At 46.2% G+C, this 21,298-nt stretch overlaps 2 long non-coding RNA genes and 3 pseudogenes across 2 annotated transcripts; 4 read left to right on the top strand and 1 right to left on the bottom strand.

Moving 5' to 3' along the window:
* On the top strand, positions 1-1,248 carry LOC146201354 (uncharacterized; annotated as a pseudogene).
* Positions 1,249-10,297: 9,049 nt separating this feature from the next.
* LOC146201355 (uncharacterized) lies at positions 10,298-14,440 on the bottom strand (annotated as a pseudogene).
* Positions 14,441-16,789: 2,349 nt separating this feature from the next.
* Positions 16,790-19,630, top strand: LOC146201356 (uncharacterized). Its single transcript, XR_014705319.1, has 3 exons — positions 16,790-16,854; positions 19,255-19,444; positions 19,516-19,630. It is a non-coding gene; the product is annotated as an uncharacterized LOC146201356 (long non-coding RNA).
* LOC146201357 (uncharacterized) lies at positions 17,290-19,182 on the top strand (annotated as a pseudogene).
* An 18-nt stretch (positions 19,631-19,648) lies between the features above and the next one.
* Positions 19,649-20,988, top strand: LOC146201358 (uncharacterized). The gene is made up of 3 exons (XR_014705320.1): positions 19,649-19,710; positions 19,795-19,884; positions 20,953-20,988. It is a non-coding gene; the product is annotated as an uncharacterized LOC146201358 (long non-coding RNA).
* The last annotated feature ends 310 nt before the right edge of the window (positions 20,989-21,298 follow it).

The raw sequence follows: 21,298 nt of genomic DNA on the forward strand, positions 1-21,298 counted from the left end.
ATGGCACATGTGATCCCTGCCTTCCCAAGTTTTGACCTGAGCGCTACCGACGACAACAATATTGGTCACGAATGGACGAAGTGGATAGAAAGGTTCGAAAACTTTCTTTTAGTTTGCGATATCTCGGCAGATGCACGAAAAAAAGCGCTCCCCCTGCACTATGTCGGTGAAGAAGTCTACGACATATATCGCTCGCTCCCCGAGAGTGCTGCGCAAGGTGCGACGGCTACAAGCACGACCCAAACCACGCAGAGTGCATCGACGCCAGAATATGATGCCGCTCGAGCGAAACTGAATGCATATTTTGCGCCGCGAGTGAACTCAACATTCGCTATCTATAAATTTCGTCAAGCTCAGCAAAACGTTGGTGAGTCACTGGACGCCTTCTACGCGCGCCTCCGGCAGCTTTCTCGCCACTGTAACTTCGAAAACGTCGACTTTGAAGTCAAGAACCAAATCATTCTCGCCACAACATCGTCTCGCCTCCGAAAGTATGCCATGCTTCATTCCCTCACGTTACCGGACTTACTAACGCAAGGAAGAATGCTTGAGGATGTGAACGGGATGTGTCCGAAATCGAAACGCACGTCGATAACAATGCGGCGGTGTTCGCAGTACACAAGGAAGGACAACACCATGGCCAACACCCAAGAAATGAACGACAGATGCCACGGCAGGCCTACACACCGCAGCGACCTCGTGTTTCGTCAGCAGATTGTCGCAACTGTGGCGGCAAGTGGCCTCACCGAGGCGGTCGATCCAATTGTGCTGCGTGGAGCAAGACTTGCAAGGCATGTAACAAGGTTGGTCATTTTGCACGATTCTGTCGCTCAACCAGGAGAACAGTACACGCAGTTGACTGTGACAATGAGTCAGACACACAGTTAGCCTGCAGTAAGAAGAGCAAGTACTAAAGAGCCTGCAGCCACCTGTGACACCAGTCCAAGCAGCGACGAGTACGTTTTTGTTGCCATGACTTCCCCTCAAGCAAGTTCTCCAAAGGCTATTGTCACTGTCAACAATGTGCCAGTCACTTTCGTAATCGACTCGGGTGCTACAGTGTCAATTGTTGGCGAAAATGACTTCAGGAGCTGTCGCCTAAATGTGAATCTCCAAGAAACATCCATCAGAGTGTTCCCATACAAATCAACGTCTCCACTTGAACTTTTGGGCAAAGTCTCTGTTACAATGAGATACAAAGATAAGAAGACATTTTTGTCATTCCAGGAAACTGTGCACCACTCTTAAAGGGACACTAAAGACAGCCAAAGATGGTATGAAAATCTAATAAACTACATTTGGTGACACTGTCGCCGCATATCCGGCAGCAAAAAATCGAATAATTGCTGAGATATTGCGATAAGAAGTTGAGGTTTTTTTCTTGTTCCCGCCGGTCGAATTCAAACTGTGGCCTCCAACTACGTAGTTGGAGTTGAGTGACGCACACTACGACGTAAGCGGAGACTCCGTGATGGCTAGCGAGCCGGCGCGGCCCGCGGCGTCGCATCCCTCAAGGGCCAACTTGGCAACAGCGTACTCGCAATGACGGCCTCAGCCGAAATAAATAAAACGATGAAGAGAGTAATTTACCGAGCGATGGGCCCATAAAGGAAGAAAAATAAACATAGAGCGCTTGTAATGCACAATACTTTACATGTTTCTCAAGCTTTCGCGCTCCTTCTTGCACTGTGTATAAACAAACCGAGCCCTCGGTCATCGCAACGCTTCCTGACATGTTTACATACAAATAAGATTTAGTTACGAGCAAAATAGTGTCCTCGCTGCTGCGCTTGCCAGTTTTGAAGCTTCGTCGCACTTTTTTCCTTCAAGGTTTGTGCTACAGCTCCGTGTTCAGCGAAAATTACGTCCACGGTAGCGAAGCATGACCGAAGTGCCGGCGCCACTAAATTTGCCAGCGCTGTGAAATTCCACATGTTAAAATGGATCCAGTGCACAATATAGTGCGCATAGGCATCCAGAACATTAGTTGCAAGACGTGAGAGCAGGCAGCATGCGCCGATGATGAAGAAGTTGTAATTTTTAGACCGGCAGCAGAAACACTTTATTGTAAATGGGGCCATGACATAAAAACTAGAAATATTTCCAAGGTTACTGTGGCGCGGCGTAGCCGAGCGGGAAACACGTGTTCAATCGTCTCCTCTTTCCTGCATATTATGCAGTATTTTTATGGGATGCCGTATTTTTATGGGACGTGCTCCAGAGGACGCTTAAAAAAGAACTACCCATAAGCCCACATGGTATCCGATTCTTGCCAGTAGAAGCGAACAATGATACACCATTGGATCGTTTGATGCTACTGGCTCTCCACAGCATACGGAAAAGCAGAATGGCTGTAGAGCACGGTGACGTCGATGCACGTTCAGCGAGACAGCTCTTTAGAGAGAGCATACGGGCATATGTGGACGAACAGAAAGCTTTAAAACTAGAGCCAGAATGGTTAGTTTTGAAGGGTTGTCACATATGAGGGATTTTTAATCCGACAACTTCAGCTAAGGAAGGCTGAAGCTTTAAGTCAATGCTTGATATTTTATTTTGTCATGTTATTGATGCAACATGTGTCTTTTTTCTGTACGTCCTCGGTCAGGAAATAAAGAAAAAAAAGCGGCGTAGCCGAGCGGTTAGCGCCGAACGTTACGGAGCAAGCAGTAGCGAGTTCGAGTCTTACCGCTTCTGGCGATTTTTTTTTTTACAAATTGATTTTTTTTTTACCTTTTGTAATGTATTTCTGGTGCTTCGTTATTTTTAGTTTTTACTTTTTACCCGAAGCCCTTTTTTTCGCCGGGCGACGAGCGCAATATATCGACGCTCTCCTTGGTATGAGCGGCAAGTATGCCCCTTTTGTTTAAGACGCCTGCAAATAGCACGTTGAAGGTGTTCTTGACGCAGTATATGTTGGTCAGATGTGCCATGATTTAGTGAACAATTGAATGATAATGCGTTTTTCCTTCGCTACTTAGCATATGTACGCTTTTCGTGGCGTACGTAGCTGCAGTCAAGCGGTCAGGTCGCAGTCGAGGCGGCAACGGCGGCGATATGTTGGCGCAGAAGTGTGAACGAAGGAGTGTGTCGGCGGTAGCGGATTTCGCTCGCTCGTGCCTCCGAATGCTCAAATGGGAACCATCAAGGCGCATTTGCTGCTCCAAGCTCGTAATTCAGGCGCTGCAGGTTCAAACAAACTATCCGAGTGCGCACGAAATGCCTGAGCCAAAATATAACTAAAACTGAAGTGGGCGCCTCCAAGTATATTTTTGTATTTGCCTTGCAACGTTTACGTTGTCTTTTCGCAGTCGTTTACGTGTGATAAAAGCGTGTTATCATGTTCTGGCAGTCTTGAAGCCACAGGTAGCGTAAGAGGGTTCTAGCACAGCTTTCGCCCTCGCTCTTGATCACGTTCCACGTGACGCTGGCGGTAACAAAGGACGTTCCACGTCCGCCGCTATGGCTGAGGGTGGCGCTGGTGAACACTCTCAAGGTTCGCATACAGACAACATAAATACCCAAGCAAGTAGCAGGGGGTCAGCGGCCGATGTAGCTCAGTTGGAAGAGCACCGGACGCGATATTCGGAGGTCGTGGGTTCGGTTCCCACCATCGGCACGTTGTTTTTTCTTCTACTTTGTGTTTAATTATCTTTCCCCTTAACAGATTGCATTACTAATTTCTGTGATTATCCAAGTAAAAATAAAAAAAAAGACAAAGTATCATCTCCAACGCTTTCCTTGGCCTCGCCGACTGTTGGCTTCTTTCCTTCATCTATTATAACGAGCACCCTCATTTCCCCTTAATTGATCTGCTTGTAGCTTACGGGGGTCTCGGTTCTGGCAGTCTTGAAGCCATAGGTGGCGTAAGAGGGTTCTAGCACAGCTTTCGCCCTCGCTCTTGATCACGTTCCACGTGACGCAGGCGGTAACAAAGGATGTTCCACGTCCGCCGCTATGGCTGAGGGTGGCGCTGGTGAACACTCTCAAGGTTCGTATACAGACAACATAAATACCCAAGCAAGTTGCAGGGGGACAGTGGCCGATGTAGCTCAGTTGGAAGAGCACCGGACGCGATATTCGGAGGTCGTGGGTTCGGTTCCCACCATCGGCAAGTTGTTTTTTTTCTACTTTGTGTTTAATTATCTTTCCCTAAACAGATTACATTACTAATTTCTGTGATTATCCAAGTAAAAATAAAAAAAGACAAAGTATCATCTCCAACGCTTTCCTTCATGTATTATAACGAGCGCCCTCATTTCCCCTTAATTGATCTGCTTGTAGCTTACGGGGGTCTCGGTTCTGGCAGTCTTGAAGCCATAGGTAGCATAAGAGGGTTCTAGCACAGCTTTCGCCCTCGCTCTTGATCACGTTCCACGTGCCGCTGGTGGTAACAAAGGACGTTCCACGTCCGCCGCTATGGCTGAGGGTGGCGCTGGTGAACACTCTCAAGGTTCGTATACAGACAACATAAATACCCAAGCAAGTAGCAGGGGGGACAGCGGCCGATGTAGCTTAGTTGGAAGAGCACCGGACGCGATATTCGGAGGTCGTGGGTTCGGTTCCCACCATCGGCACGTTGTTTTTTCTTCTACTTTGTGTTTAATTATCTTTCCCTTAAACAGATTACATTACTAATTTCTGTGATTATCCAAGTAAAAATAAAAAGAAGACAGTATCATCTCCAACGCTTTCCTTGGCCTCGCCGACTGTTGGCTTCTTTCCTTCATCTATTATAACGAGCACCCTCATTTCCCCTTAATTGATCTGCTTGTAGCTTACGGGGGTCTCGGTTCTAGCAGTCTTGAAGCCATAGGTAGAGTAAGAGGGTTCTGGCACAGCTTTCGCCCTCGCTCTTGATCACGTTCCACGTGACGCTGGCGGTAACAAAGGACGTTCCACGTCCGCCGCTATGGCTGAGGGTGGCGCTGGTGAACACTCTCAAGGTTCGTATACAGACAACATAAATACCCAAGCAAGTAGCAGGGGGGACAGCGGCCGATGTAGCTCAGTTGGAAGAGCACCGGACGCGATATTCGGAGGTCGTGGGTTCGGTTCCCACCATCGGCACGTTGTTTTTTCTTCTACTTTGTGTTTAATTATCTTTCCCCTAAACAGATTACATTACTAACTTCCGTGATTATCCAAGTAAAAATTAAAAAAAAGACAAAGTATCATCTCCAACGCTTTCCTTGGCCTCGCCGACTGTTTGCTTCTTTCCTTCATGTATTATAACGAGCACCCTCATTTCCCCTTAATTGATCTGCTTGAACGCCTCCTGTCATACGATATCATAGAGCCAGCCATCGGACCTACACCGTGGGTGTCCCCTGTGGGTATTGTGCCCAAACCACATCAGCCTGATGAAATTCGAATCTGCATTGACATGCGTGTTGTGAACAGTGCCATTCAACGTGAACGACATTTGTCTCCGACAGTGGATGACATCATCTTTGCCTTAAATGGAGCAACAGTATTCTCCAACCTTGACCTGAAGAATGGATATCACCAGTTAGAACTTGACACTTCTTCAAGGCAGCTCACAACTTTCTCGACACATGTTGGCTTGTTTCGCTACAAATGTCTCAACTTTGGCATCAGCAGTGCGGCTGAAATCTTTCAAAACACCATCCGCCATGTGCTCAATGGCATCCCCAATGTCCTGAATGTTAGTGACGACATCCTTGTTTTTGGACAAACAAAACCGGAGCATGACGCCTCATTGAAATCAGTTCTGCAGCGACTCCAAGAAGCTGGACTGACACTCAACTGAAAAAAAGTGTCACCTTCATCAACGAGAACTGACCTTCTTTGAACTTATTTTCTCAGCTGACGGCGTTCGTCCTGATCCCAAGAAGATAGCAGCCTTCCTACAAATCAAAAGACCAGAGTCACCGCAAGAAGTAAAGAGCCTGCTAGGCATGATCAACTACTCAGGCAGATTCCTGAGAAATCTAGCCGACCTCACACAGCTATTACGTGAACTGACATTGAAGAATGTTGCATGGGAGTGGACAGAATGACAGCAGAATGCTTTTGAGAGCTTAAAGCAAGCCATGTCTGATGCATCCATTCTTGCTTACTTTGACGTATCCAAGCCGACAGAACTGGTAGTAGATGCAAGTCCACATGGACTGGGTGCTATCCTCACACAACGTGTCAGTGAACACATTGCAGTGATAGCCTCAACAGATGTGAGCCTCAAGAGTGCTCACATCTGTTGAAAGTCGCTATTCCCAGATAGAACGTGAAATGCTCGCAGCTGTATGGGCAATGAAACACTTTCGCCTTTATCTTTGTGGAATTCACTTTCTTTTGCTGACTGATCACAATCCTTTTGTGAGCATACTGGGAAACCCCGCATTGAGCGCCTCGCTCTACGCATTCAACAGTACTAATTTTATGTACAGCACACCGCAGGAAGTAGCAACCCTTTCGATTACCTTTCCAGGCATCCGGTTCGTGAGATGAAAACACATGCCCGCATCGACAAAGTACCCAACGAGTACGTTAACTTCATCCAGTGCCACAGCATCCCAAATGCCTTCTCAGTTCAAGAAGTTGCTGAAGAAACTAAAGCAGATCAGCAGCTACAATTACTCGTCAGTGCTATCCAGCACCCCACACCTAGCAGCTGGGTCTCAGTTGAACTGAAACCATTTGCCTCCATAAAGACTGAACTAATAACACCTGAGGACATCGTCCTTCGAGGAATGCGCCTAATTCTTCCCACTAGCCTGCAGAAGCAAGCAGTGCTGCTTGTCCACAAGGGTCGTTAAGGGATTGTCAACACAAAACAAATGCTGAGAGAAAAGTTTAGTTTGCAGGCATGGACAAACTAGTACATACTTTGATTAAAAGCCGCCTACCATGTCAAGCAGTCGTTCCCCAAGCAAAGCAAGAACCACATGCCATCACTGAACCACCCAATGGTCCCTGGGAGGAAGTTTCGGTTGACTTTTGTGGTCCGTTCCCTGATGGAAAGTACGCTATGGTGGTAATAGATGACTTCTCACGATACCCAGTAGTACAAGTCACACATTCCACGAGTGCGAACAATGTGCTCCCCTTGCTGCGACGAGAGTTTTGCCAGTTCGGAATCCCTGCACAGGTAAAAACTGACAATGAACCACCTTTCAAGGCAGAGAGTTTGTTGCACTCTCGAAAGAGTTAGGATTTCGACACCATCGGATCACACCTTTGTGGCCTCAAGCTAATGATGAAGCTGAACGGTTCACGAGAACATTGAAAAAGCATGTTCACACAAGTCAGCTTGAGAACACAGATTGGAAAGTAGAGCTTGACACTTTCCTGATGTCATACAGATCTGCCAAACACCTTACAACAGGAAGACCACCATATGAACTGCTGTTTGGCAGACCAATGAGGAATCTTCTGCCGTGCTACCCTGAAGCTCCTTCGCACAATGAAGACTTAGCAAGGTTGAAAACAACCGCGCTCGAGAAAAAGGCATACAACAAACATCATGCTGACACACGAATACATACTCAACCACATCGCTTCTCTATCGGTCAACGAGTTCTGTGCAAGAAAGAGAGACGCGACAAGTTCACTCCATACTATGATCCAGACCCTTATATGATTGTAAGCATTCATGGATCACAAATCAAGGCATCGAGAGGAAAAGAGTAATAACGCGCGACTCAAGTTTTTTCAATGATGTCTCTGGCCTCAAACAAGCATCACCCACAACACCACTCGACCGTGATGGCATCATATATCCACCACCTGTAGTGAACCAGCCTGCACCTCCTTAGGGGCTTTGCAAAACTTCAGGCAACACTGTGCGTAGCAGACCGCCGGCGCCATTGTAAAGGGTTGGCGGTGGAGAGCACGCACTCGCTCGCAGCAACGCGTCTCCGTATTGCCAGCTTTTACATCACTCTGACCGCTTTATTTGTGTTATTTTGCCGCTCCATGCTGTTCTGGCGGACTCGATATGCCTACTTACTGTTGTGTACCCTTATGCAACCAGTCCGGATATGTGGACGAATCGGGGAACAAGGTATGTGTATGCATGCACACGGTGCTCGAAACGGCGCTGTTTTTTTACGCTTTTGAATATGAATCGAAGCATCCGTAATTGTCTCTGCGGCTAAACTGCTGTTCTCGAAGAGCCTGCATGGCTTGGCAAGGTGTGTTTCTTGCCCGTGTCGATTGCCACTGAGCTTTACCGAGCGATATACACGGTCGCCTTTTCTAGCTTCGATTTTTAGTTGCCGTACCTCTGGATCAGATGTAGTTTGTGGGGTTTAATGTCCCTAAACAACTGAGGCTATACGGTTGCCGTAGTGGAATGCTCCGGATTCTTTAGACTACTCGGGATTCTTCACTGTGCTCCGAAATCGCGTGGCGCACGGGCGCGTTGAGCATTTCGCCTCCATCGAAACGCGGCCTCTGCGGTCGGGGTCGAGCCCGTGTATTCAGCCTATGGATACGATCCGCGGTAATGCAGTGGCCTGTTGGGGGTTGCAGCTATTTCTAGCGAGGTCACGGTCATGTTTAAAAAGCGGAAAGGACCTGGTCACTTAATCAAACCTCGACGATCTAAATTAGTCCCGATCCCACCAGGACGCACTACAAATCAACACATACGTTGAAGGGGCTCATTGGAGTGTCCCCTAATTGGTTTATAACTTTTGTGCCCAAGCTGTTCACTGGATTTACATCGGACAGAGAGTGCGTAGTTAAAAGTGGTTTTTTAGACTTGCAATTTGATAAAGACGACGTAGTCATGGCTGACAAAGGTTTCCGCATTGGAGATCTTCTGCAGGAATTGGTGTCGAGCTCAACTTGCCACCTTTTTTGCGAAATGACCAATTCACTGCCGAAGAAGTTAAAAAGACTCAAGAAATTGCGGCACTTTGTATTCATGTTGAAAGGAGGATTCAGCGCATCGAGTTATCACATTTTTGATCGATCCTTGCCAATTTCGCTGGCTCCATTGGCCAACCAGATGTGGACTGTGTGTGCAATTATGAGCAATCTCCAAGGACCACTTCTGCGACAGTATGGTGATGCTGATGAAGATTGAATCCTGCTTTTATTTCTGATGTTCTGGTCACTATTTACTGATACCGATATATAAAATATTTTTCATTCCTCTGCAACAAGTCTGCCATCATGGATTGACATTCTACTTAAGCCCTTCAACCCATTAATGCCCATAGTAGGGCATGAGTAACAGGCAAGTTGTGTTTTCTCACATACTGTGTGAGTGTAGGTTTCTCTGGAACTCGCTGCTATAAAGGCCTATCGAAGTGCATGAAAGACAAAGAGTACAGCACGATTGTTGTTCTAAGGTTCTGTTCATCTGTTCTAACTGAGGCAAGGATTCAGGTAGAACGAAAGGAAGAAGATGGTTTGCACGGTATAAAAAAGAAGAACCGAACAAGGGTAAATAGGGTACGCCTCAGGTCGCAGATGAGCCAACGTTTCGACAAGTGGACTTGTCCTCGTCTGGGCATAGCGATCATCACTGGCAGTAAAATCACTGAGGCAAGTAAAATCTTGCTAGCATGACAACAGAACATATTACAGAGACACCGTACTGCACAACTATATAATCTGAAATGTATGCAACACCCGCACCTTCAGAGTTTAGGCTGCTTCAGGCCGCTAAATATTTTTCAAAATTTTTCAGTCGACCACTTGCTCATTCACCTCTACCCGGCAACAGCTTTGCACGTGGCGTTTGACATTGTGAGCCAAGGTCCAAAAGAGAATGAGGTACTACAAAGCTGCGAATATGAAAATGATAGGCATACATTCAGAGATGGGAACGAGGGCAAATTTGATATCATAGCTGATATCTGGAAGAGATGAGCATATAGAAGAGCATATAGACAGAACATGTAATGCAAAGGCAATATAACAGCATGGATTTGAAGAGGGCAAGCATAGAAAAGAGGCAAATGTGATATGGAAGTTGCAAGGGTAAGGTGGCCACAGCTGGTACAGAAAATAGTAGGGAAATGAAAGATGTCTTGACAAGGATGCTAAACTGGGCAAGTTGGTGTGTTTGCATTTTGGGAACGTAGCGCAAACAAGGACAAAAAGATACACTCATGAGCACTCGTGTATGTCCCTTCTCTTGTCCTTTTTTGTGTGTGTGTGCTACGTTAAAAAAGGACTGTTTGCAGCATTGGATGTGACTAGGCTGAAGATAATTAAACAGTAACATTTTTATGACTCCATATTATTTCTGCGCACAAAATGTTGTCCAATTGGGCAGGTACTAAACGTTTTGGGCACTGGCTGGCTAAGATGCAAGGCTACTTCACAGGCAGCTTTCCAAATAAGGAAGCAATGTTGAAAAGTAAAACTCTCGCAACTTCACCCACATTGCTTTCCATTCACTTTCACCCAGCCTAATCCTTTCGACCAGAATACAATCCTTGCTGTAAACAACAAAGTCTCCCCAGTTGAGTCCTGCTACACCCATCTGTCCGATTAGCTGACCATAGTAAAAGTGGTCCCTCTTCAACCTGGGGCCACTATCACTCAGCTTAGAGCAAAACTCATGCTTAGCAAGCTCCTTGCCTTTGGTGTCACGTAGCGAGTATGGGCATTTTATCTCAACGACATCATAGGTGCCTTCTATAGGATCAAATACTATTCTATCTGGTGAGGCACCTAGCCATAGAAAGGCAGGATTCACCAACAGTCCACAAGCAGTGACGGTTACATCATGTCCAGCAGATCTGAGGACTTCTTCGTACCGTCTGGCTGCTACTGGCTCGTAGGAAATTCCGTACCTGCAAGTAACAATATCACATGACATACACTGAAAAGCATTTAGTCTCACAGATGAACTCAACAAGCGTTGGGTTCAAGGAAGTCCAGCAACATTACTGAAATGACGTACAAGTAATGAAGTAGATTCCAAAAATGTGCCTTACACAACTGACATTATCTTACTTTATGGCCGGAATTCTGGAGAGGTCCCTGCTGGCAGCAATAGTTTTCAAGCCTTTTACAGCCCACTGTTGCCTTGCAAGTACGACACCGAAGTTCGAAGAAGTCAACCGGAGGCCTCGCTGCTTCTGCCATGTTGTGCTCCTTGCCTGCTGCCTCGTGTCTTTCTCAAGCTGAGCCGATGAACTAGGTATGGTGCAGATCGCCTACAAATTGTATAAAGAGGCGACATAACTAGAATTATCATCTTGCTGCATATGTTCAACAGAGGCACCAAACAATATGAAAATAACCAAAGTACGCAGCTAGCATCTATCCCAGCCAAATGCAATCAAGTGGAGTTCTGGATACTTCTGTTTTAAGAAATCGTAGCCTCTCACCACTGAGAGGAACAGAAAAATGTAGGCCGCTCCTGAAGTGCATTTCTTTCAATACTTCACTACAGAACAAGCTAAATGTAGGTTTTCAATGGCAGTAGCTTTCATATGCCACACACAGGCAGGTACAGCTGTAGTGAATTTTATACAGTTAACATAGAGTACATCAATGCAAAATGACAGCATAAATAGACACTACTAGAAAGCAAAGAGGGTGAAGTGCTACCTGCAATTAGATCATTCACAAGAATACATAATTTTATAGGACCAATAATTGGTTAAATGGTTACAGCTTCGCTTGTTACAACAATGGTAAAGACAACAAAGGTAAGGGAAGACAAGTTGAAGCAGACATTCACCACTTGTTGTGGGACTGCCCAGCACTGAAACCGACAAGTATCGGGCACCCGACGACAGCTGGCTTTGCAGCAACCAATCCTGGCTCATATATCACTTGGACGCAGAGACCTCATCATCGCTCACTCCTGGACATCATAAAATCAGCCACCCTTTTTCCATTCGTTTAATCATTTATTCATCCTTCATCTCAAACCCCACTGATGCCCTGAGGCAATAAATATTGATTAAAAAAAATAAGGGAAGACAATGCAGAAGCGTGTGGTCCTACTTTTTGTTGACCATTATTTTTCGCAATGTTGCAACCTTGGTAAAGCTGAATTGTATACGCTTGTAAAAGGTTAAGAAACCCCAAAATCATAAATCTTTAGTCGCAGCAAAGCAGTGGTAGCCTTCAAATTATTTCGTTCACTTGCTCAACTTTCAATTCTGAAACTAATATTATTTAGCTTTTGCGATGCTGCTGCGACAGCAGTGCACCCAAGCATACCTCAAGGATCCTGTTTCCTTTCTGGTGAGCACTCACAGTCCAAACAGTGGCGTTTTCAAAAAAGGCTGGGATAGGAATGCCACTTGGAGCTGTTGGATGCAGAGTAGCAATTCCAGTAACAAGAACTGTAAATCCATGAGGATGGAGGGCCTGCTGGTACGCCAATGGTGACGATGCAGGTGCAGGGCCATATTTTGTTTTTTTTGTTGGCTGGTTGGGGGTAAGCAGCAGTCCTTGGGCAAACTCATCATCTGGATTTAGTCGGAGCAGTGCTCTGGCAAACTCTTCTTTTGCCGCTTCTTGTTCCTCTGCACTGCGAGGGCAACGCCTCCACTCCTTTGGTTTTGCAATTTTGGGGATGCTGATGCCACCTTCTCTCATGCTCCTCCAATCAACAGTCTGAATGGAGCACCCCTGAATATTCGTACCTCGTGGTACTCTCCACTGTTGAGGAAGTTCTGTTGCTGATAACTCTTACGGGGCCTCGGTAAACCCCTTGCTTTGCAGCAGGGCTACAGTCCTCAACACGCCCATGAAATGGTTACACGCCAGCTTCCCAGCTGGGCATTCACAGCTGCCGTCAACAATTTCTCCATGCTTGTTGACGGCAACAATTATACAGTAGGGTGACGAGTTCTTTTTTTTTTTTGCTTCTATAGCAAAAGGCTTCGATGAAAACGATTCCATCCCTGAAAAGACAAACATATTTTGCACATTAGCGCAAGACACCTTTCACTCCAGATTACACATGCAGGTTTAAGATATGCTGAGACATGCCAGGAATGACGCCTGGCTATGAGGTGGACACATGGTGTTTACTGAAGGTGAAATAAAACAGCTCAAGGAACGGGACGAAACATGAAGGAAAGGAGACAAAGACGCAGGCGCTCCTTTCCTTCGTGTTTCGTCCCGTTCCTTGCGCTGTTATTTCATTATGCAGTACCAACTAGCCCGGCATCTTGCACTTTACTGAAGGAATTTATTACTTACTGCAAGAGTGCCAAACTTCTGTGATTATCTCAGAAGTGTTTACACGAGGAAAGCAACTAGATATAATGAGCAGACGCTGGTTTCTCCCTGTAAATATACTTTCAGGGGAAGCCAGCTAGGGAGCTCATTCTGTGCGGGGTACTGTTGTGAACCTCACAACACCGTTCACGACAAACCGAAATGCTATCTACCACCGCTGGCTGTCAACTAGGTTCATCGCCTATTTATCCGCGAAGCAATAATAACTTTCGGAACCGGCGGCGCTGGTTGCGATGGCAGTGACGCATGACCGCCGTCGTAATTAACTATGCATGTGCAGTTCACGAAGCGCTGCCACCGAGACCGGTGCCAATCGACGGCCCCACAGTAGGCATGTCCGGTTGCTCTTTGCGTCTGCTCTCGGTGGGAACGCTACGCAAGTGCGTCGGCCAGGCGATCGCGGATCCTCCAACAGTGAACCGTAGTGTGTACACCTAAAACGTACTTCAATGGCAGCGAGGAAAATTTCAGGAACAAGTGTCGATGACCTCAATTCATTTGCGCGCTCAGGCGATGGCTGTGAATTTTAGAGCACACCAGCACACACACCACCCCATCAGCGTAGCCGACTTCTTGCGCCCGACAAAGCCAACTTAACCGGTAACCGCATGAGGCGATGCACCTTGGCGACGGGCGAAATTTTCTACAAACCAGAAACTAGCGACGCGCATGAGCGACCGCGGGCCCAGAGCGCACCGCGCGTCGGTGTCGCGCGGCGTGTCGCCGCGATCTGTCGCCTCGGTTGCGCTTAAAGATTGCATCATTAGCCAGCCATGAACAGTGTTTTTCACACTCGCAGGCATATACACACCTTATTTTAGAACTGCTGGTCTGCACGGACGACGCGATAACATAGGACTCTGCATTGAAATTGTAGCTTCTGTCCAGACAGCGTTTTGTGGCTGACTTGCCCGAACAAAAAGCAGTCAGCCTCGTCTCGTGTAAAGGCGGCACAGCGCTTAAGTTGTTTTCCCATCCTGTGATGGGAAATACGAGTGTTGATTTACTCGCCATATGCGCTGAATTAGCTGACGAACGAAAACAGTTGTAGCGCAGCTGAGCGCGCGACGGTCGGAACGGCGACGCAACCCTTTACCATGGCGGCGAGTCGCGGTTGCCAGACTTGCTGGGAAGATTTTCGAGGTTTCGCAAAGGGTCTAAGGGTCTATTGCACCCGCCTACACCCCCTGCATTGCACCAGAGTCAAAGTCTATGTACAACTGGTCGCGCAACTTGGAAGAAAACGCGTGCAGCTGCCTACTGCCAGCGGCATCAACTCGATGATGAGGGTATAATGCTCTAGAAGATTGGGCAGAGTGTCGACCGCGCCGCAAAATGCATGGAAGCGGGGGGGGGGGGGGGCAATTTTGCGACGACGGAGGCGCCGCAGCGCAGAGGGCGCCACCAGCAACTGGTAATACTCTTGTTTGGGCGAGTTGGTTCATCTTTGAAAGGCTACGTATAATTGCGCGAAGAAGACGGGGCACAAAAAAAGGCACATATACGACATGTACGGAGCGCAACTTCCAACTGGTTTTAATTTTGAAAAGGCCGATACATTTATACCGGCACTGAGCAAACACAAGAAAAATCAACGCACTGCCCACGTAGCATCCCGCCGCCAAGTGTTCCACCAGATAGCAAAGGTGTAAAACTGATATCCTTCGATATACAGTAATCAAATACAAGAAAAGGCCTCGACACGGATAAAAAGGAAGATGAAGCATGAGTGAACGATGAACATATAACATTTCTTAGCAAAAGCAGTGTCAAGGAAATAAAAACAAGAAAAAAGAAAACAGAAAAGAAAAAAGAAAAACTCGGACAATGTGTAAAAATTGCTCATCGTTGCAAAAGCAGTGTCAAAAAGTAAGAAATAACTAGATTCCGAAAGGCCAGAACAAGGCAAAACACGGTGAAAAGGCTTATCTAACTAAACAGCAAACGAAGGCTAGGTCCCAGACGGCCATAGACGTCCGACGGTCGACCGACGGACGTCCGTTTTCGGACCTTCGGACATCCGACGGAAGTCCGGTTATGTTCGATATACTTACAGCAGACGTCCGTCGGACTACCGTTCGTGGATCCGGATCGCGTCCCACGGGCGTCCGACGGACAGCCGGAGGCGGACATTCGGACGTTTCCCGGAACTTGCTTGCAGGGCCCGCTATTGGTGTAAAAACTTGCCAATAACATTGGTGTAAAGCTCAGCAAGCATGTGCCATGGAAATTTCAGTCACATACTAGTGCTCAATGCCTTTGTCGTGAGAGCAAAGCAGACAATAGAATATGCAACAGGTTCAAGTTTCCTGTTGTCTGCTTTACTTTCACACACAAAGCACTGAACAGCGGTGTGCAATTAAAACTTCCATCAAAGAGGCACATATGCTAGCTGAGCCTTACACAAATGCACCATTCCTGAAAACATGCGAAGTGCATAGGCATACCAGCATGCGAGGTTGTAAAAAAAACATTTTTTTCTTTATTGCAAAAACTGCATGCATAAATAGTCTACACTAAAAAAATATCGATGTTAAGGAATGGCATGGTAAAATGCAGGCCAACTGGAGTATTAAGAATCTACTTGAATAATTTTTTTAATTATCCGTGGCCGTGACAGCTCTTCCCTTGGGGAGGTGGTGGAGGAAAAGGTATTTATTGAAACCTAATATTTCGGAATTAGCGAGGCGATGATCGAGTTCTCTGTGGGCGGCCTCCGCAGGCCGGGATTCCAGGAGCAGTTACTATCCTGTGCATTTGCTCGATCAGCTGTTGCTGGTCTTTCAGGCCTAAGATGGAAAGAGCAGGTTGGGCTCCTCCTGCAATAGAAGGGAAAATGAAATTCAAGTTATCTGTGCTGAACTTTGATTACACATCTCCAAGGGCAACTGCCAGTTTCTCTCAATTGCTTTTTCCAGATGGCACTGTACGCATGCATCTCCATTCAGAACTGTCACATACTATATAGAAAGGTAATCCCATTGGACCACAAATGACCGTCGGACATCCGATTTAGATCCGAACGTCCGCGACCGCATTGGGCCGTCCACTGGGCGTACACTGAACGTCTTTTTCCGGACATTAACAAAGCCCACCGGTAGTAAGCCATCGGAGGTCCTGCGGATATTTGTTTTTGGATGTCCATCAACTTCAAACCAACGAAAGTCCAGCGGATTCACTATTTTGGATGCATGAACAGTCCGTCGTGTTATAATACTCTGGACGTCCGTTGTACGTTTCTGCACGATTGACATTTTTGAAATGCACTCATATGTGTTTTCGTTATAAAGTAGAATGTTACATGCGTCAAAAATAAGTATTTTTTTGCATTTGAAGGTACCATATGTTTTCTGCTCTGTATATCTGTCTAGAGTTAATACACGTCCATCTCCGTACGGCGGCCCTCTGCTACAGCCAACAACAGCCACTGCTAGCCGATCCGATGCTCGAGCGCGCGCGCGGCGCTCGTATCGCTGTCTCGCTTCTTGGAAAGTCGTTGCTGTCGAACGTCACTTGCGTGACTCCTGAGAGCGTTAAGACCGATTTTTTCGTTCTGTAGCGTAGCCCTAGTGCGTAATTTTGGGTATTTCTTTTCTTTGCAGGTTTCGTACGTTAAGCTAGCTGGAGCCAACTTGTTGCAACCAGCCGGCGTCAGCAGTACAAAACGTGAGTTCGTTTGTGGTAAGAATTGCCCGCCATTGTTTCAATCTTCAGCCGATTTAGGTTCGTTGTAAGTATGAAAACGGGACGTACTGTTATGGCGGAATCGTGTAGTTGCTTTTTTATACACGTGGCGTTAATTGGTTGTTCAGCTAGTTTTATTTATCCGGTTGCATACTCATTATGGCTATGCAGCAACGAAGTGATGCTCGCGTATGTGAAAAGGCCACCCGGGAGGCGAAGAAGTCATTGATGCTGCTTGACTGCGCAAGTAAATGCACACCGAGAGGACGAACCTCTCGCGAGTTGGGGACTGGGCCTACTGTGGTGGTTGCTGGACTTTCTATAGAAGGTTATAGTAGTGATGGAAGTTGTGATGGCAGCTTAGTTACCTCAGCTGCTTTGAGCGCAAGCTTGCATCGCTCACGGTGCAATGAGCCCATGCAGGATTTAGAGTTTTGTCCTTGTGCCGAAGACGGTGACAGTGGAGCAGTGACGCCGCAATGTGATGGTCGAGATGAACAAGATTTCCGAAATTATCTGCGGGAATGGGCAGTTAAGCACGGAATCAAAAGGCGTGCGCTGACAGCTCTATTGAAGATATTGAGAGGTCATCCTGCTATGTCGGACCTCCCAAAAGATGGTCGCACGCTTCTGCGTACTCCTCGCAAACCACGGGAACAGTGCGCGGTTACCCCATTAGCACCAGGCCACTACTGCCACTTTGGTTTAGCAGATGGACTGCTTCGTTTGCTGCGCCAAGTAGAAAATCCGCCTGCCATGATTACTTTAACATTCAATGTTGATGGTCTTCCACTGTCAAAAAGTTCAAGGATGCAGCTCTGGCCTATTCAGTGCCTTGCTCAAGGCTGTGGTGATGAAACACCATTTCTTGTTGGTGCATTTGCAGGGCATTCAAAGCCAGACTCTTCCAGTGATTTTCTGAAGCCATTTGTTTCTGAGCTGCAGACCTTGCTCTCTGAAGGCCTCATTGTCAATGGCAAAATTTTACATGTGACCGTGAAGGCTATTGTGTGTGATGCTCCTGCACGAGCCTTTATAATGGCTACAAAAGGGCATGGTGGCTACAGTGGCTGCCCCAAATGCACTGTGGAAGGGCAGTATTTGCATGGAAGAGTTGTATTTCTGGAAATGGACTGCTCGCTGCGTACAGATGCAAGTTTCAGAAACCAGCATGACAGTGAGCATCGTAAGGGAAAGTCAATTCTTTTGGACCTCCCAATCAACTGTGTCGATGACATACCCTTGGACTATATGCACCTTGTGCTTCTTGGTGTCATGAAAAAGCTTCTTTCTTTGCGGGTTTCTGGACCGTTAGGAGTACGTTTTGGACCACTTAATCGTCAAAATTTCAGTGAGCAGAGCAGTCAGTTGCATAGCTTCATACCTCGAGAATTTCCTCGCAAATCACGAGGGCTTGAAGATCTAGAGCGTTGGAAGGCTTCTGAATTCAGGCTTTTTCTCTTCTACACTGGCCCAGTCATCCTGAAGTTTTGTTTGTCAGACAACTTGTACCAGCATTTTCTCTTTCTTCATGCTTCCCTTTCCATCCTTGCTAACAAGGTTCTCTGTCGTCAGCATGCTGCATATGCTGGTAAGCTTCTGAGGTGCTTTGTTTCAGATTTTGGTGATCTGTATGGAGAAGAACATATTTCCTTCAATGTACATTGCTTAATACATCTGTCTTCTGATGTTGAAAGACATGGTGAGCTGGACTCCTTCAGTGCATTTCCATTTGAGAACAACATGCAGGCCATTAAGAAATGCCTTCGCAAACATGGGAAGCCACTAGAGCAGTAGCAGAATAGGATGGCTGAGGCCATCCTATTCTGCAAGCCATGCAACTGGGAGCCATTGAGTGAAACACCTCTTCCGCTCAAGGTCTGCTGTTGCCAGAGTGCTCCCCTCCTGAGTACAGAACGGTGAAATTTGAAAACTTCACGATCTCTCTAAATGACAAAGACAGCTGCTTTCTGCAAGATGGCCATGTCATTGTAGCCAAAAACATAGCGCACCTGAAAGACTCAAATGAGCTGTGCATTATTGGCTATGAATTCTTAGTTAAAGAGGACTTGTACACCATGCCCTTCAATTCCTCCAGGATTGGCATCTGTCTTGTATCGTCCCCCTCATCACCAAAGATATGGCACCTGCATAGGTTGCAAAAGATGGTTAAACTGCCAATGGGTGACAAGTTTTTAGTGGTGCCGGAGCTACACACGGCCAACTGACATGCCACTCAACCATATTTCACCTCTGTTATTGCCTGTTTCTTTGACACAAATATTGGTTAGTGCATGTTTTAACAATTTCAAAAGCAGTCTCAGTTGTCCTTCTGTTTATATGGTTGTGAGATTTGTCTTTTCTTTTTTTCTCATTTTTCAGATGGCATATGCCATTGTTGAATTTTTGCACCACGACCAAGTGGAGGTTGTTCCGTCTTCATGGATCAGTGACAGGCAGTGTGCTTGGCCACTTCATGTAAAAGGGGACAGGATTGTGTTGTTAGTTCGAAAAGCAGCACCACCGGACTCATCTTGGCAACTGTTCGACGTATCTGTGAAGGGGCTGTTTGGTAAATGCAGTTGACATAGCACTTTTGCTTGTGATAGTCTGCAGCACTGTATATCTGAAAATTTATTCCAGGTACTTATGATTTGGCTAGAAAGAAGCTCGACAGAAGTCAATATACTTCTGAGCTTAGTAGTGACACTGAAGTGCCACAAAAGAGGATTAGAAGGCCACCCCAGGCATGGTCTGATGATGAAGAATCAGACTCCCCCAGGGTGAAAGTGCGGCATGTGACGAACGCTCCATCAGTGCCCCTTGACTTTCCTCAAGGTTATTGATCATTCACTTGAAAAATGCTAAGCGGCTGCATTGTTATAGTTATCATAGGCAACCTTCGTTTTGTTTTCTTTTCAGGTCTGTCCTCTACTGTGCCTAGCACCGTGACTGAAAGTGCTGTGCAAAGCGCCACACAGAGTGCTGTACAAAACGCCACACAAAGTGAGGGTAAGCAAGGGGGGGGCAGCCGTGGGCCCGGGGCCACGGCTGCGGTTTCATTGTCATGTTTATTTCCTTTCTGATTTGTCCTACTCAACTCGCATAAGGGCAGAAACGAGTAAATTATAGTTAGCCACCTAAAAGAACACACTCTTTCTGTACTAATCCAGGTGATGAAACAACCACACATATGGCAGAAACTACTTGTATGTACTTTCCTGGGCTTCTTTTGCCACTTGAAACATAGCATCCTGATGTGATGGCTTGAAGGTTAGGGCACCTAACTCCTGGATTTTAATACATAACAGTGATACATAACAGTGATCCAGGCTGCAGTGGATGCATGTCGATGGAGGCGAAATGCAAGGTGCCCATGCATTGTGCAATGTTAGCAGACATTGAAGAACCCCAGGTGGCTCATATTAATCCCGAGCACTCCACTATAGCATGCTGCATGTTTCATATTGCTTGGGGTGTTAAACCTCGTATTACATACAAATCAGTAAGTTTCGTCAACAGAAATAGACGTATCTATGTGTGAAACTTTTACACCAGCATCATGATATGATAGGCTAATTTGCTTAAGTAACTTTTTGTCTTTGGCAAGGCCCTATTGTTTTTGCATAATTGTAGAACTTAATGTGAAAGACATAGATGAAAGTTTTACACAGATTTATTAGCTAAGATAACTTCAAAAATTGGTCCTTTCACTCTTCATCTGAGGCAGATGGAAAAGGTCGATGTGGCAAAGCAAAGTGAACGTGGCAAAAGAGTGTGGCTAAGGTTCGGACAGATTAGATTACTTTGCTGTGCTTAGTTTTGTATGATTCGTGGCCATGCTTGCATTTCATTTGCACCTGGGCAATAAGCATTAAGAAGTTTGAATTTTTTCAGCTTTTGAAATGCATGTAGCAATTTCATTGTTATGGGTAACAATTATGAATCCGACATAAAGAGTGTGCAAATTGTTTTGGTCAAGACTTCACCATTGTGCCGAATAGGGGTAAAATTTGGAGAATTTCTGGTGTTGTGTAGCCAAACAGTGGTGTAATGTCTGGTTGTTTTTTCACTGTCCAGATGATTGCCTGGAGCTGGTATCTCTTGGCGACCGTGATCTTTTAGATAAAGGTGAGTTAATACCGCTTCAGGATTTTTCAGAAGTGTTTATTGGAGTACTTTTTCAGATGCTGTGGTGTCATCATACTGCTCTAGTTGGACACTATGTTTCAGTGAACTACAGTTAAACCTGGATTTAATGAACCTCCATTTAGCAAATTCTTTGATATTATGATGTTTCTAAATCTCCCATAACCACTTCTATTCAAGCATGTTTATTTGAGAGCTCCAAATAGTGAAGGTGTTGCAGTGTTTGACTGATATAAAAAATTTGGTGTGCCAACTATCTGTTAGCTAGTACTGAGTT

This window comes from Amblyomma maculatum, chromosome 2 (assembly GCF_055883805.1).
Source record: "Amblyomma maculatum isolate TAMU_Amacu chromosome 2, ASM5588380v1, whole genome shotgun sequence".
In the NCBI taxonomy this organism is placed as follows: domain Eukaryota; kingdom Metazoa; phylum Arthropoda; class Arachnida; order Ixodida; family Ixodidae; genus Amblyomma; species Amblyomma maculatum.